The sequence below is a fragment of the Seriola aureovittata genome, chromosome 16 (assembly GCF_021018895.1).
Source record: "Seriola aureovittata isolate HTS-2021-v1 ecotype China chromosome 16, ASM2101889v1, whole genome shotgun sequence".
In the NCBI taxonomy this organism is placed as follows: Eukaryota; Metazoa; Chordata; class Actinopteri; order Carangiformes; family Carangidae; genus Seriola; species Seriola aureovittata.
This window is the reverse complement of record NC_079379.1, coordinates 15,788,993-15,804,743: the sequence shown is the minus strand read 5'-3', so window position 1 is coordinate 15,804,743 and position 15,751 is coordinate 15,788,993. Positions and strand designations below refer to the sequence as shown.

The 15,751-nt window shown below is 40.2% G+C and overlaps 1 protein-coding gene across 2 annotated transcripts in view; it reads right to left on the bottom strand.

Moving 5' to 3' along the window:
* The window catches only part of gabbr2 (gamma-aminobutyric acid (GABA) B receptor, 2), a 177,304-nt gene that overhangs the window by 87,440 nt on the left and 74,113 nt on the right, over positions 1-15,751 (bottom strand). The gene's annotated exons all lie outside the window — the stretch shown is intronic.

Here is a 15,751-nt window from a genome sequence, read left to right as displayed (position 1 = left end):
CTGTCATTTCAGGGATTAAACCATGGTAGTGCATCTGTGACCAGCGTGCACACGCGCACACTCATTCAGAGTCTCAGGCTGTGAACAAATCAACTCTTTCAAATTACTTCAAATGTCAGTGAAATAGCACCTTCAAAGAGTTACTGTAAATAGATCTGTAAATATTGGGTGGAAGTGACCCCTGTATGCATGACCTTTTAAGATGGCTTCATACTGTGCATGTGTGCGTGCGTTTGTGTGTCTGTACTTTGACTTCTATCTTTGTGAGGACCAGTTTGAGTTTTACACCTTGGGAGTGAGGACATTTTGACCGGTCCTCACAAGGGCTGTTTGAGGGTTAAGACTTGGTTTCGGGGTCCAGGTTTAGAATTAGGTTTAGGTTTAGGTTTGGGTCTAAGTTTATGTTTAGTTGTGATGGTTACGGTTAGGGTGAGGGGCTAGGAAATGCATTTAATCAAGAGGTCCTCACAAAGACAGAAGTATAAGTGTGTCTCAAAGTCTGTATAGGTGTGTCCCTCTTTGTGTTTGATGACAAGAGAAAAGCAGCGTAGCAATATGCTTCATCTTTGGGATGGTAAGTTTAAAGCATTTCAGTTCTGTTCTTCACATGCAAGCAGTTTGAATCAAGATTGCTCACACACACGCTCACATGCACACTTGTCTTACCTTAGTTGTGAAGACTGTCATTGACTTAACGCCTTCCCTAGCCCCTTACCCTAACTCTAACCATCACAACAACTGACCATAACACTCACCCTAACCCCAACCTAAACCTGATTCTAACCTGAATTCTAAAATCAAGTCTCAACCCTCAAACAGCCCAGACAATTGTGTCACAGTGAGGACATTTTGGCCAGACACACACACACACACACACACACACACACACACACACACACACACACACACACACACACACACACACACACACACACACACACACACACACAAAGACTGTAACCATAACCTAAGAATAAAATGTGCTGAACCTCAAACACTAATTGCTTTTTTTTCCCACACACCTATTACTCTGTTTGGCCACTGCAACCTAAGCAAGTTTTGAGCACATCTCATGTAAATCAATGTTCTCAAAAAAGGGGGAGAGTGCTAAACTTTGTTTGGCAAACTTTTTAACTATTTTTCCAGAGCTAATGAACTAAATATGATGCAGCGGGCAAAAACCCTCACTGAATGCAATATAGCTGGAAAAGTCTGAGTGTTTAACTTCTGATGATACTGATGCAGTGGTGTCTGGTGGTGTTATGAAACATGATGACAATGTCTAGAAATGTAATCCACTGGTGTTCTACTAAAAAAAAAAAAAAAACTGCAAAGTTGCCACTATATATTATGCATATATAAAGAATAAAGCCATGTCTGTCTCTAAAACACACACAGACACCATCATCACCCACAGTAACACTCCTGATTCCCACCCATCCCACCTTTCATTTGTCATTTCCGTGCTAATCAAGTTGTGCTCTCGCTCTCCCGCACATTTTCAACAATAGGTCACTAATTTTTCTCCAGAGGCAAAAATAGCTGCAATTAATTTTTGCATTAAGATTAGAATTTGCAAGTCTGTACAATGTAACAACCAGCATGCGCCAGAACAGACAAAGATCTGCCACTTTATTGTTTAATTCACACTTTTTATATTAAGTCTGAATGACTTCATAAATAACTGTTCCGGGCAACATCGTGGTATTATCCTTGGAGAAGTATAACTAATCTGTGAGCTGTAAGACGTTTTTAACAAACGCCTGAAAGACGTTTGTAAAGATGCATAACTTTCGGAGCAGAGGTCTGACAGGTGCTGAATATTTCGGCACTAGCAGCTGAGCTGAGATAATAAAGCACCGTGCTCTATTTTCAATGTCCTATCTGTGTTAATTTAATGAGCGATATGAATCAGTGCAGGGTTAATTACATACTTTGTAGAGATTAAGCAGAACTTGTGATTCATGATAGCGATCAACACAAGGATATTATAATTCTGACTGAGACCAAGAGGTACACCAGTAGATTTGCTCAAAGTGTACTAAAGCCTTGAGGAGTTCAAGCACCTCCTAACTTTAGGGATGACTCTGATCTTTTCATTAAGCCTCTATCCACTTCTAGACACCTTCACTACTCATTAATCACAGTACTGCTGATATAATTGTACTGTACACTTGTTGAAAACTGATTACCACTGAAAATGCACTGTAGTGTGGTAGAAAAAAAGAGTAACTGACTTCGAATGATAGACATAAGAACTTTACTGAAGGATCAGAGGACAAATGTCAAATGTTTTAGATCGCAGGATTGACAGTCCCGGGACCATTTGGTGTAAAACAGCATGACAGCTGCGAAAGTGCACTTTAACACTAAAGATAATCAAAGAATCTGTATGCATGGCAAGTGTTGTCCTCCATATGCTATATATTATAAATATTTATAGCAGAAAAATTTACCTAAATTGCAGACCTGCCTTTTTTTTTTTACACCCTCACTAACCTCTAGCCTATCAGCTGAGCCATTTCATTGGATCCCAAATCTACAAGTCCTCACCCAACCAGTGGGAAACCCTTGGTTTGGCCCTCTAAATAACCACTTTCTGCACAGACCCGCAGGGGTTTGTGTTCATACATCAATGAGACGGGCTTTTAAAACAACACATGGATTACTGCCATCAATTAAGCAGGAAGAAAGGCCTTTATCTTGCTACCACTTCTAAATCCAAAATCACCCACCAGTCTTAGAGGGCTTGGAGGGGTCTTTCCAGCATTGCCTTAATCTCCGTTTAGCTAAGGCTGTTTGCTACAGCCACACTGGGAGATTTTCTCAAACCAAATTGATTGCACCAGTCGTCTCACAACTGCAGAAGGAGGAGACTTCATGGTCAGAAGAAGCTCCACAACCTTATCCTTTCCCTCCTCCTGTGCTCTCGGCTAACCTGGGTTATGCTGTTTTGTAGGAGTTGTTTTTGCTTTTGGCACAGTTTTACTTGTTTCATCTGTTACAACACTACACTGAGCTGAGAATCCCAGAAGAACTACAGAAGAAAAATATTGACCAATAAACTCACATGGTGCTACAGCACTGGTTTTACACTTGCTTTTCTTCTGGAGGGAAAACACAGAAAGTTCAATGGTAGATTTCATGAACAAGCGATGACTCTTTTGATATTATCAGTTTATGAGGTCAGTTAAAGGTTGGTGATAAAGTTTTAAAAACATGAAATCAACAATAAATAAATACATCCTCCGTTTAAATTCACCCAGCAGTGTTCTATTGGGAGGTTTTGGGAATATAAATGTGTAGGAGAGTATGGTGCAGACGTAAGTGTTTTTTCACCACTTGAAACTTCTTTCGGTATCAGAGAGAAAATACTGTTCACACATTATGGCAATGGCACTGTAAGTAATCAATTTTTCATTTCTGTACTCTTGCAGATAAAACTCAAGTCATGCAGTAACTCTTCAGGTTCTATGAAAATGAGATATGCGTGCGTAAAGGCCTTAAGCATCTAATAGTATTTTATTAAACAAATTAACTGTAGACTCAAGATTAATTTGATTGTTTGCTGTGAATCAAAATGCACAATGGGAAGCAGAAAATGATATGTGAGCATTAATGTCCAATCATGACATTAGGCGAGTTCAGTTTCTCCATCTGTTTCCTGTAAGAGCAAAATCTAGGACAGTGACACAAATGCATTTTGTTGGCGACTGAATCCAGGTCAGCTGATGTAGGGGGTTAAAGTTTACTAAGATAAAATGCATGGTTTTTTTCCTGCAGGTCAATCCATGTCAACTATAACACAGTTTTGTAGGAGGACAGTGTCAAGATGAGAGGAAGCCCCGGTGCATTATTTAAAGAATAGGCTCGTCTTTATCTAACTGTGAACAGCCTTTTTCAGAGGAAAAGCCAAAAATAGTTCCATGATATCACACATCTGAGAGTAGTGGCTTATGTAAGAGGGTTTTAAAAAGACGGCCGGCCCAAATAGGATGGTCTTTGTTGAAGAGCTCTACACCAGTGTCAGATTTACACATGCAGTGTGCACATACACACAGATACGCACAGGTTAAAGCACATGCATTCACACACACTTGAACCACAGATCTCTCTGATACACACAAACTTCAGCAGCCTTCCTTTGCCAGTGGTAATTAAAACTGTGGCAATGGGCTCCGGGCAGCTTCTCCCTCTCATCTCACTACAAGGTCACTGAGGCTCTTGGTAATATGACTGAGGATCCGTCTGGCCCCGCTGAGACATAACGTTTTTGTGAAGACTTGAGGTGAATCACTGATACCATCGCAGTGGTTCATCTATTTAGGCATTCTGTACACACAGTCGCTTATCACACTCTATTTGAAGTGAGTACAAAAGCTTTGCTGCTTCTTCATTTGGGTTTATTCAAGTCACAACCAAAACATTTTTTATGTTTATGCACGGTCGAAAAGTGAGAGAGGGGCCCAGAACAGAAAATAAGACATACGGAGACAAACTGAGAGAGCATGGTGAGATTTTTAAGAGATTTTTAAGGCTTTAGGACTTGTAATTGTCACTAACTCCTGCTCAGGGTGCTGATTATTGAGCTCTCCTGGAGGCATTTGTATGCCTTTATTTGATAGGGACGGTGATGACAGACAGGAAATATGTGGAAAGAAAGTACGGTTCTGAAATGCAGTAAATGGTCCGAGAATGGGACCAGAGCATTTACGCCCATGTGGAATGAGCCCTGACCACTCGGCTATCAGCCGTCCATTCCATAGAAGCTATAACTGCTTCTCGTTTAGTTGGCTATTAGTGCTCTTTGCGAGAGTTAGTTGAGAGTTAGTGGTTAAGATAAAGGTGGCTTGTCTTTCTGACTGCGTTATAACAAAGCCACAGAAGATTGCTGCAGCTAATGACCTAGATATGGCTGTTAAAGCCATTATTACCAACATCCACTGCAAAATGCCTCTGTTTATATCTTCTGCAATATACCTGCCTGATTTGGCATGGGACCGGGAATCAGTGGTGGATAAATTAAAGGCAACAAGCCGTACAACCTTTCTGAGCACACGCGGCTTGCAGGAGAAATAAGGAAGATGCAGGAGTGTGTCTAATCACATTGACGGATCTAATAGCATTGATTGGTCCTAGCGGGACCGCTTCGCAATAGGATCTGCTGGTGCTAATTGTGTGGTTGGACTTTGAATAATGAAGTGGCTACCATGGACAAGCTGGATAAAAAATGAGTGTTTTTGCTCATGCCTCTCATGTTTATTATACCAAAGGTGTTGCATCACTGTCTAATCTGACCGCTGACCGCATCACCAATGTATTCCTACCTCAAAAAAAATTGTGTATATATCTTACACAGAGAGGAACAAGAAGAGGCAAACGTTTACTTTCTATGATAATTCTTCCAAATATTTCTGGTAACAGAAAATTAATGTTGTGCCACCAAGGTTTACCATTTATCCAATAGCAAGTACTTAAAACTAGCTGTCACCCTTTGATCAAGTATCTAGGCGCAAATATCGATAAGACCATAAGTTTTGTGGAAAAGCGTGATCAATATTTCAACTACACACTGACAACCTCCAAAACATTGAAAAATAAACACTGCTCTCCACTTCCCACCTCTACAGTCACAAATTCTGCAACAATTTTTTAAAATGTCTGGATATTGTTTTCTGAACATGTCCTGTTTTTTGGCATAGATGTAATACAAGCGCACTGTAGCAGACACCTATGGGTTATCAATAAGACATGATTAGCAGGTCACAAAAGGTCACCTGTAGGGCGATGAATTACCTGCAGCAGTGATTGTCAACTGGCAGTCAGCAGGCCACATCCCACCCACCAAAGCATCCCAGACATATCGCAGAATATCAATCAATTCGGAAAATATGAGGAAGAAAAAAAATTTTATATAACAGCATTTCCCATACATTGATGTATTTGCAGCAGTCTTTCACTATATCAACATTGACCACCACATATTTATTTTCTATTCTTTTTACTATTTCATTTGGGTAAACTCAAGCCTCTCCCCTCTCTGCTCGCTCTCTCTCTCTCAAACCATTTGACTGACCCGTGTGTGAACAGCTTGTTGTTGGCTTTTCCCCACAGAGAAGACGGCTAGCATAGCTGCCTGTCAATATATACTGCTCATGCAAGTGGATAACACTAGAGTTAATTCTTTACCTCTGACCCTGAATGTTTGCTTCCTCAATCCACATGGAAATCGAAAAATATTTGGTCCTGAGGGGGCGCAGAAAACAGTGTGGACCAGAGGTATTAGCAAAACAGAGTACCGAGAAACTTCATAAAACACGTGGGAGAGCAGTTCAACCATTGAGATTAGCTATCCAATTAATTTGCTTCCATTATTTCCTGGCTTCAACCAGTACTGCTGTGGCAGCTGAAGGAGCAAGAGAGGGTCAGGAGGGGTTATCTGTGACTGATGAGATGTAGGAGAGGAGGAGGAGGACAGCAGCCCTGGCAGAGGTCTGAGAGCATTTTTCTAGCCGGGCAGAAGTATCCATTTATCGTTATGGATTTCCCATGTTTTTTGAACATGTGTGTTCACTCAGATAAACTAATATAAAAATAACATTAAATTTGTAAAATATTGAAGATTAATAGGCTGATTAGATTTAACCAGATAATTGGTTTATACAAATTCTGGCCCTTAGACAAATGTAGTTGATTAGCTCCGACCTACACTAACATCAGTGATGTTCAGTCCAATGGTAAACTTGACAGGGAGCAAGCCAACAGCATAACACTGAAGGAGGCAGCACTCATACTGGACAAAATACTCAGGTTCTATGACTAAATTTGAATATGTTTTGAGACTTTATTGATTCTCCAAAAGCGACAGGAGTGGTTTCTATGAATTTTCTTTAATGCCACTCACAATAGTTATTTTAAAAAGAGGTAATCTGAGGTCACAACGAATTTTACACAAATGCAGTCAAGTTAGCGTGTCAGACCTTGATTGGATAAATCCCAGAATAACACACTTTACGAGAGGTGCTTTGAGTCAATGCCAGCAAGTTATAAAACTGAAAGGAAAGGTTTCATAATCTGAAGGGATAGTATCAAACAACTTCAAACGCTCAACCCACCCAGGCCTATTATCTCTACCTTCGCCCACAACACAACAGATTCAAAGCCCATCCATCCTGTCGGAGCCCCAGGACCCCGTGCAGAGTAATAGCATGGTAATAGTAGCACTGTTGATCAGGAAGCACGAAGGAGGTCCTGGGCTTTATTCAATATTCAAGAGAGGCATTTGGTGCACCGTGGGAGAACCCAGCTGGAGAGGTGGCAGTAAGGGAGAAGCTTTGGACCCCACACCGACCACATCCAGAACTCATTAGCACCAAGGTGGGGGAGGGAGGAAGATGAATACTGTGGTTACATTGTGGAAGAATTGAGTGAGAAGCCCAGTGGTGATAAGAGAGTCATGTTTGATGGTGGCGACAATAGAAGGAGTGATGCAGACCAAACAGTGAATGTGAAGAATGGAAAGAAGAAATTATGTAGCAGTCATTAAGTGTTACACAGGGATGTGATTATTGATTTTACAGCGCATAGTGAAGCTGGTCTGTATGAGCTTTTGTGTGTGTGTGTGTTTGTGTGTGTGTTTGAGTGCAACTAGTGTCAATCTTCTGCTTTGTTGTATGCTGCTTTGTGTTCTACACAAACTCTTTTGCATGAATGAAATTGATTTCTAATCATAAAGACTTACTCAAATCTACGGCTCAGTGTTATGTGTGAAATCAATATAATCAGATTTTTTTGAATTTCAATATATATCACAATCTGGAGAAGGTATTCTAAATCACGTATAAAATTAAAATTAAGTTTAAACCTGTGTTCCACTGCTCTGCATTATGTTGAACATAAAATATAAACGCAGAGCAAGAACAAAAATAGCTTATTTGTTGTTTTTTTTCATTCAAAATAATTTGAATCACAATACAATTCCAATCAAAATCAATAATTGATCATATTGGATTATTGTCCCACCCTATTTGCAAACATAAACAGCCCAAAAAATAAGAATGCTGCATGTGAGAATAAGCTCCACCTTTTACACCACGGACACACTCACGCATGCACACACAAGCGCACACCTGAAGGTGGGCATCACAATCGATTTTACAAGGCATTGGTGTTTCATTTTCCCAGATAGCTGGGAGCTATTTGAGATGAGACACATTAGCTGTGTGTGTGTGTGTGTGTGTGTGTGTGTGTGTGTGTGTGCGTTGTATGTGTAGGAGGTCCATACGGAAGCTGGAGGACAGGAAGTGGAGGCTGCTGCTGCGGTGGTGGTGGTAGTGAGCAGATGATATGAGACCATTTAACCCATATTACAGTGATCGTTGTTGGCATTTCTATTTCAGAGGGAATTAAACATGAAAACATGGAACATGGTCAGAAATAAAATCTCGTGTAGAACTGATATTAATACTAATGATGGGAATAATGAAAGTAAATCTCCCCCGTTTGCTTTGAGAGATTCACTGCACATAGATATTTGAAGATATAACACCTCTATGAAATCAAATAAAAAATGGTTGAGTTAAATTTAATAATAACACGGTAAATTGAATATATATATAAAGTTTTACATAAAAACTCTCCACTGCTGTCTTCCGGCAGATTATACTTTAGTAGTAATACTTTAGTATTTACTTGCAATACTGTGAAATCTACATGCAAGTATTTTTTTCCCACATAAGGAAATTAAAAAATATATTTTAAGCGAAAAGGACAAAATTTAATGATGGATAAACTGCAAACATTTTGTGCCTTTGTATTAGGAGAATCATTTCTAAAGCATTAATCACGCAGAAGAATTTAAATATGCTTATGGAAACAGCAAAACTTACATTCAAACAATTCAGTTTCAACATCAAAACAACTGTGAAAGCCATCTTCACGGGTGCAAAGGACTCTACCATGCACTCCACTATATTGTGTGACAGGATACTGCTCATCATCACATGCTATGCCAACTAACTGGCCTCTAGACAGGTGAGTGATGTGACAGTCGCCTTAATAGCTTTTGGGCTGCTGCAGCCCTGCTCTTACATGTCAGTCATGTCATAGCTAATGTCAACATGTATACGCCCACCCACACACACTGACTGAGTGATGTTCTGTTTATGCTTTGCTGCCCTTGCGAATCACCCCACCGCATCACTCTTATCTCAGGTCAATCATTTAGACCTGGTTTTCAACCCCTCCGTCTCTTCTTTCTGGCTGTCATTTTCAGCAGCTACGTCTGTCCCTCCTCATACCTGAAGCTGGCTTCACAGGAGGAGGACATTGTCAAGTATGGAGCTCCATTCCTGCACCGTGTTCAGCATTTGGATTGCCCTGCACAAGCTTTCAATCATACATGCACTGCCACTCAATTGCTGCCATGCGAAGCAGAGGCTTTTATTTACTCGCCAAAGGTTTTTCAATTGACCGTGCACGTACAGCTCATCTGCACACGCAATGCTTCAAAACAAAACCACACAAGTGGTATAGTAGGACGAACAGGATGTACAAAGACAAAGTGAGGGAAGAGTGGCAAGAGTGAAAATTAGGAGACAGTAAAAGAGAGTGATGACAGGGTAACCTGTTCTACGAATATCTGAATATCTGTAAGATCAAACACATTGCATCAACCAAAAGAAAATCGTAAAATCATCTATCAAAATAACATCACAAAAATCCCTATTCCAAAATATATGGCTCAGCGTTAAGAGTTGAGGCTCCACTTAATCATCGCAAGGCTGATGGTTGCTCATCTCACATGTTAATGCTGTGTAAAGGAGTTTGAGCTCAGATTAAGATGCTAAGCTCTTCCCTCAAGCTGACCACTTAAAGCTACATCAGTGTTGCAGCCTGAATGGTGGAGTGAGCTTCTGCACTCTAAATTCTCAGGTCATGGTTGACCTCAGCGCTTGGCTTACCTGACACGATCCGATGTGTAAAATAGCTGCAGTGATATGCTGAGCCTGATATGGACATTACATGTTCTCACGTTGGTGGTAAAAATGAACTCATAACAGTACATGCCTGCCTGTAACTATTCTTGATTTTAATGGCTATTAAGTCATTAACTAAAGCTGTAAATCAGATGAGACACTTGAACATGAATGCAGGAGGCTGTCCCCCTCTCCCGTCTCATCTTACATCATCAAATTACTCATATGGGCCTATTTGTCGTACAGTGTAGTATGAGCTTGGTGTGGCAAATGTGGCAGTTATATGGAGCATTAATCAACAGAAGGTGCCAGCGTGTCTTTTGGAGTGAGAAGCAGGAGATATCGGACACGGACACGGACACGGACACACACAAACACACACACACACCCCTCTCATCGCCTGTGCCACGAGACGAGCTCACGGGACTCTGCCATTCTTCATGCGGCCATCTGTCAACAGGTTGCCCTTGAACGGTGGATACGAGTGGCAGTGATGCATCGCTATCACAAGCAGGATCGGGGGGGAGCATTTTCTTATCGATCCGGGCGTGATGAAGTGAATGGCGGATATTGACAGGATCGGATACGAGATGAGAGGAGAGGATGTGACGCTCACTCGAGAAGTCCATTACTATTCCTTCTCCTTCTTTCATCATTGCGTCACATGTGACTGCTCTCCATTTCTACAGCCATTTTTTTGGGGGGTCTTACTCTCAAATAGCATGTGTAGCTAGTATCACTGCATGCTGGCCAAACTTTAGATACAGAGAAATCAGTGAATGCCCAGGGGGAGGTGGGAGGGGTGGCGGCTTTGACTGATGGCATTCTGCCGCCTAGCTCCATAACTATTCTATTTATAAATTGAGATTTGATACCGTAACCTGAAATCTCACCATGCTCCCTGCTGCTGCCACTTGGCTGCCTATGAATGATTTATGAGCAGATGCTGAACTGTAGAGACCATTATTGTTCTTTTTTTTTTTTTTTCCCCTCCCTCCCTCCCGCTTCTCTCTATCCATCGCTCTATACACCGATTCCTTCAGGGAGGCAGGGGATTACATTGCATGAGCTAGTATTTTTCCCTGCTTACTTGGCCAAGTTGTGGTGAACACACTGCAAAAAATGTTGCTGTCTTCATATTAAGAATTAAACTGATGCTTCTGCAGAAATCTGCATCACCCCACCCACCCCACACCCCCACACCCCCACCCTACACCCATGTAGACTTTAAAGGTAGCTGTAAGAAGTTTACACTTTCTTCTTTAGGAAGGATTGGATCTTTGGTCAGTTTAAAAACGTATTTTCTCACTAAGAGTGATGGGATCATGGATAGACTTTTCTCTGCCAAAGTTAAAACGGTTCTGGTTATTTCATCTTTGAGATTTATATGTTTTTCTTTGTATCACCGTGCTCTTTTCATTGATTCATTTGAAGTAGGTGGGCCTCATTTAGAAAAAAATGTGATGTTGCCTATTTATGTGCACCAATCAGGATTCAGCAATATTTTAATTAGATTGTGATGACAGTTGGTGGGTTATATGGTTACTGTCAATCAAATTAAAAGTACACCCACACAGTCCAGATGAAGCAGATTATGAATAATATAAAATAGAAAATACATTTTGTAAGAAAGCAACGCCCTTCAGATTAAGCTTTTTATTGAGATATTGAGGAAACAAATGAAACCTGTCCAACACTAAAATCCATATATCTGAACAGATCTGCAGAATGTTCACCGTTTGACTTTCCTAAACAAAAGAACAATCAATTTTAATTTAGTTTCCTCGTGCCAGTATTGTAGGGAAAACGAACTTCAAACCATGAACCATGTGTTAACTTGGGGTACTTGACAAAGTGTTGTGCTTTGTATTGAAAGCCCTGCATCCCAACCTCCACCCTACAGCTGCTACACAGTATAACACCGCCACAGTTTCTTGATTCAGTAGACGTTTTCGATGTCTTTTTTTTTCTTGTGTGATCAAAATTTGTTGCCATTGAAATCCATTGATACTGATATATCGAGCGCAACCTTTTTCCAGCACCGTGCATGTTTCCCATGTGGTAGGTGTGTTAAGTCAAATGATTTAGAATTCGGGTTAAGGCTGGCAGCCCACTCTAACCTCCAATATGAATTTATGATAAACAAGAGACAATGTTTTCGAAGACAAATCATTTAATAAGCACCAAGCTAATGTCATATTATAAATCAAGAAATTTCCCACCTGGCTAAGTGTTTTACTTTATTGCTTTTTTCATAGCACTTAGCCTAGCCTCTAAATGTCTTTCCTTTCCCTCCTGCTATTTTTCAAATCCAGTAATCTTTAATACTTGTATTCCCTTCCCTCTACCACTCTCCTCTGATGTTAAAAAAAAAAGCTGGTTCAATGCAGATTGCAAGCGTATACACAAGCACAGCCACACACATTTCCATTTCCAAACACATACTGTACGGCCCTGCTTTAACACCATGTTTCATCCTCTAGCCTGAAAACATAAAATGGGGGAAGCTGGAGGAAAATTGCTTACTGAAAAAAAAATCTGCATCCCATTTTTCCCCTGAAGAGGAGCATGCATGTTTACTAATGCTCAGTAAAGTATTAAATTATTTGACAGAACAGCCAATAAATTGCACAGTGTAATATTCACTCTATAATAGGTTATGTATGGGCAGTGCAGGGGAAGCCCACACACAGGCGATTCATGTTGTGAGTGGGCAAACATTTCACTGGAGACAGCCAGCATTTGCAAATTACTATCTTTTAAGTTGGCAGACATCTAGTTTTTTTTCTCTCTCTCTCTCAATCTCCCTCTATCTCTCTCTCCCATTTGCAAGAGAAAGCATTTACAGTCCATACTTATGGGATTCTATCGGTCCCATTTGGTCCAATAATATTCTGATGTGACTCTTCCCCTTGCTTTTCAATTAAATTGTTAATGAAGGCAGTGATAAATAAAGCATGGGTACACAGAACAGACATGGCATGTAGGAGAGTGAGGAAGAGGAGAAAAACACAGCCTCTGTGCCAAAGCAAGAGGATGATGCCGGGAACACCCAGATGGTTTCATGAGCAAAGTTGTCTCTCTCTCTCTCTCTCTCTCTCTCATTCTCCTGTACATTCTCTCTCTCTTTTTCCGCCACTCTCCAAGGACGGCAGCATCTTGTCTTCATGCAAAGCAGGACAAGAATATGAGAAAGAAAAAGGAGAGCATGCATGCTGATTGCTCATAAACACTCAAAGCTGAGCAGGATAAAACCAAATGCTTGGAACAAAGGAAACAAGGTGCTTTCTGTTTCACTGAACAATGAGATATCTTCCATCACATTTGCTCTATCTCCTTCTACAGCTCTGTGCGTGGGTGTGATAACTGTGTCTGTAAGTTGTCATGAGTTCATGTCTGTATGCCCTGTATTCTGTTAAAGCAGGACCAATTTCTGGGCCGATATTATCAGACAATTTTATCACAGATTTAGGTTCATCACTGTAAATGTTGACTAACAGAGGAAATTTGAAAGTTTGTTTAAAGTTGCATTTACATAGGATGTCCACCAGAGAGTGCACACAAGTTTATTCATCTGTTAAATGTCCTGCTCAGCACATATTTTGGTTCCAATTCATTAAACCAGCAATTAATTAATTTTTCTTGGCCACTTGGGGGCAACGCAGCAAGCCCAACACAAAGCACTAATTAAACCCAAGTAAACACAAACACAAAAATATTAGGAATTTAGAAAGCCAATATAGTGAATGTGTTAGCATTAGGAAAATATTACCATTCATTTGACATCAAATATGAGTACAATATTAACTCTTCTTTTAGCTCTGTTTTGGTTTCCACCACCTCCTGAAGTAAGTTTTTGGATATTTAGATGGTAAATGCTACACTACGCTGAACCAGCTAATCGCTAACTTCATCTGTATGCAGTTTGGTGCTGGGCAGGTAGCACAATGAGGGATTAATCAGTGTTTTCACTGAAAACAGCTGAGTAAAGCAGGCAGCAAAAACCAAACCAATGAGCTGAAAGATACTAAAACATTTCATAGAGCTGAAGGGAGCTGCAGTATTTGACACTATGATTGACACCTTTCATATTATACACTCTCCTTTTTTCTCATCTTTAAAATAAACATATTGATTATTGCAGCTTTAAAAACCAGATTTAAGATCCATTTCAACAAAATAAACAGAAAAAACATTAGCAGCTGTTTTATCCCTTTCAGATTTTTTTAAACTCTCAAATATCAATATAATAAAAAAATCCATTATCTGCCGGCAGCACTCTAATGTCTGTGCCTATGTGTGTATCTGTGTGTGTGTGCCGTAGCTTATATCTGCTTATATGTGTGTGTATCAGTACCAGAATTCCTTGGTCGCTCAAGCAAAGGATTCCATTACAGAGGTAAGGCAATATGGAATCTAATAAAGCACTGCAGCACTGCTGGAGTTCCAGTGACTTGTCCCAAATTTGAAAAGAAGCTTGTGGTGGGATGGTCACTGTAATTGGTTATACATCCTTGAAAAAGCCCCCCTGAAGTCAATATTACTCAGACCACCAAGCCTATTTCCCTCTTTCACTCTCCCTCTTTCTCCATTCACAAAAATGGCAATAATGTAATCCTGCAGATTTATCACGACCGCTCTCACCCTCTCCTCCCTCCTTCTCTCATCTTTCCTTCTTTCTTAATCTCTCTCCATTAGACGGCTAATTTGATTTGCAGGCTATCTCTCCTCTACTTACAGCAAGGGAAGAGATAGCCGGGAGATATTAGTCAAGAGATGAAGTGGTATAACATGCTTTAACATACTAGTGTTTCCTTATAACAAGCATTATTTATACATGTGATAATAAGTTAACACGGTTAATAATTCTTTTGCAGTTCAAAAGGCTATTTTGCCTTGAGTGGTGGCAGTTTAGCATTTTATTGTATTGCACTTCTGCAGAGCCAATAAACTGACCACTGTGCATATGAAGTCACTTTCCCGAGAACAATGCCTGTAACCATAGTGACAGTTAATAGACACCAAGGATAATGACTGGCTTATCCTTGGAAGGTATTTTTACAGCAATTTTCCATTCATACAGCCAAAGATGTGAGTGCATCCCTCACACTGTGAAAAACTGACGCCAACAGTGACTTCCGATGCTTTCTGACAAATGTTTGGCTTTTTGGAGCGGGGGTTAGGTTAGAGGGTCTTGTTTGGGTCACCCAAAAAAGGTTGGATCAGTTCAGATGGTAACATAACAAATGGGTTAAAAATGTTTTGATGGCATATGCTGCTCTGAGCTCCATCTCTGTGGGGAACCGAAATGCTACATGCAGCACAAACAGCACAAAAAGGACACAGGCTTTTGTGTGTCAGACTTTGAGACTGGCAGTTGCTGACTATTCATTTATTCATTTTCATTCATTGCTATAATATTATATATGAAAAGACAGTGGTCAGTAGGTATATAATGCTACAACTACCTATAATTAGGTCATGTTGCACATTTGTTTTCTTCCCTTGGAACATTTTCTATGCATAAATCTACAAAGTTGATAATTGAGACAACCCAGAAATCTTTTTTTTTTTGGTGTATAGGAGGAAAAAATGTGTGAAAAATGAATGAAAATATGTAGGAGGAGGGAATATCTAAACTTTCAGTTTTAGCACATATACATTACACCAAACATAATTCCTCCATCATATTCCATTCATCAAAAAAATAAGGGGAGAGTAGATGCCTCTTTTGTAGTAGGGGGCTGGAGTGCGGCGTTATCACTCCCTTGATC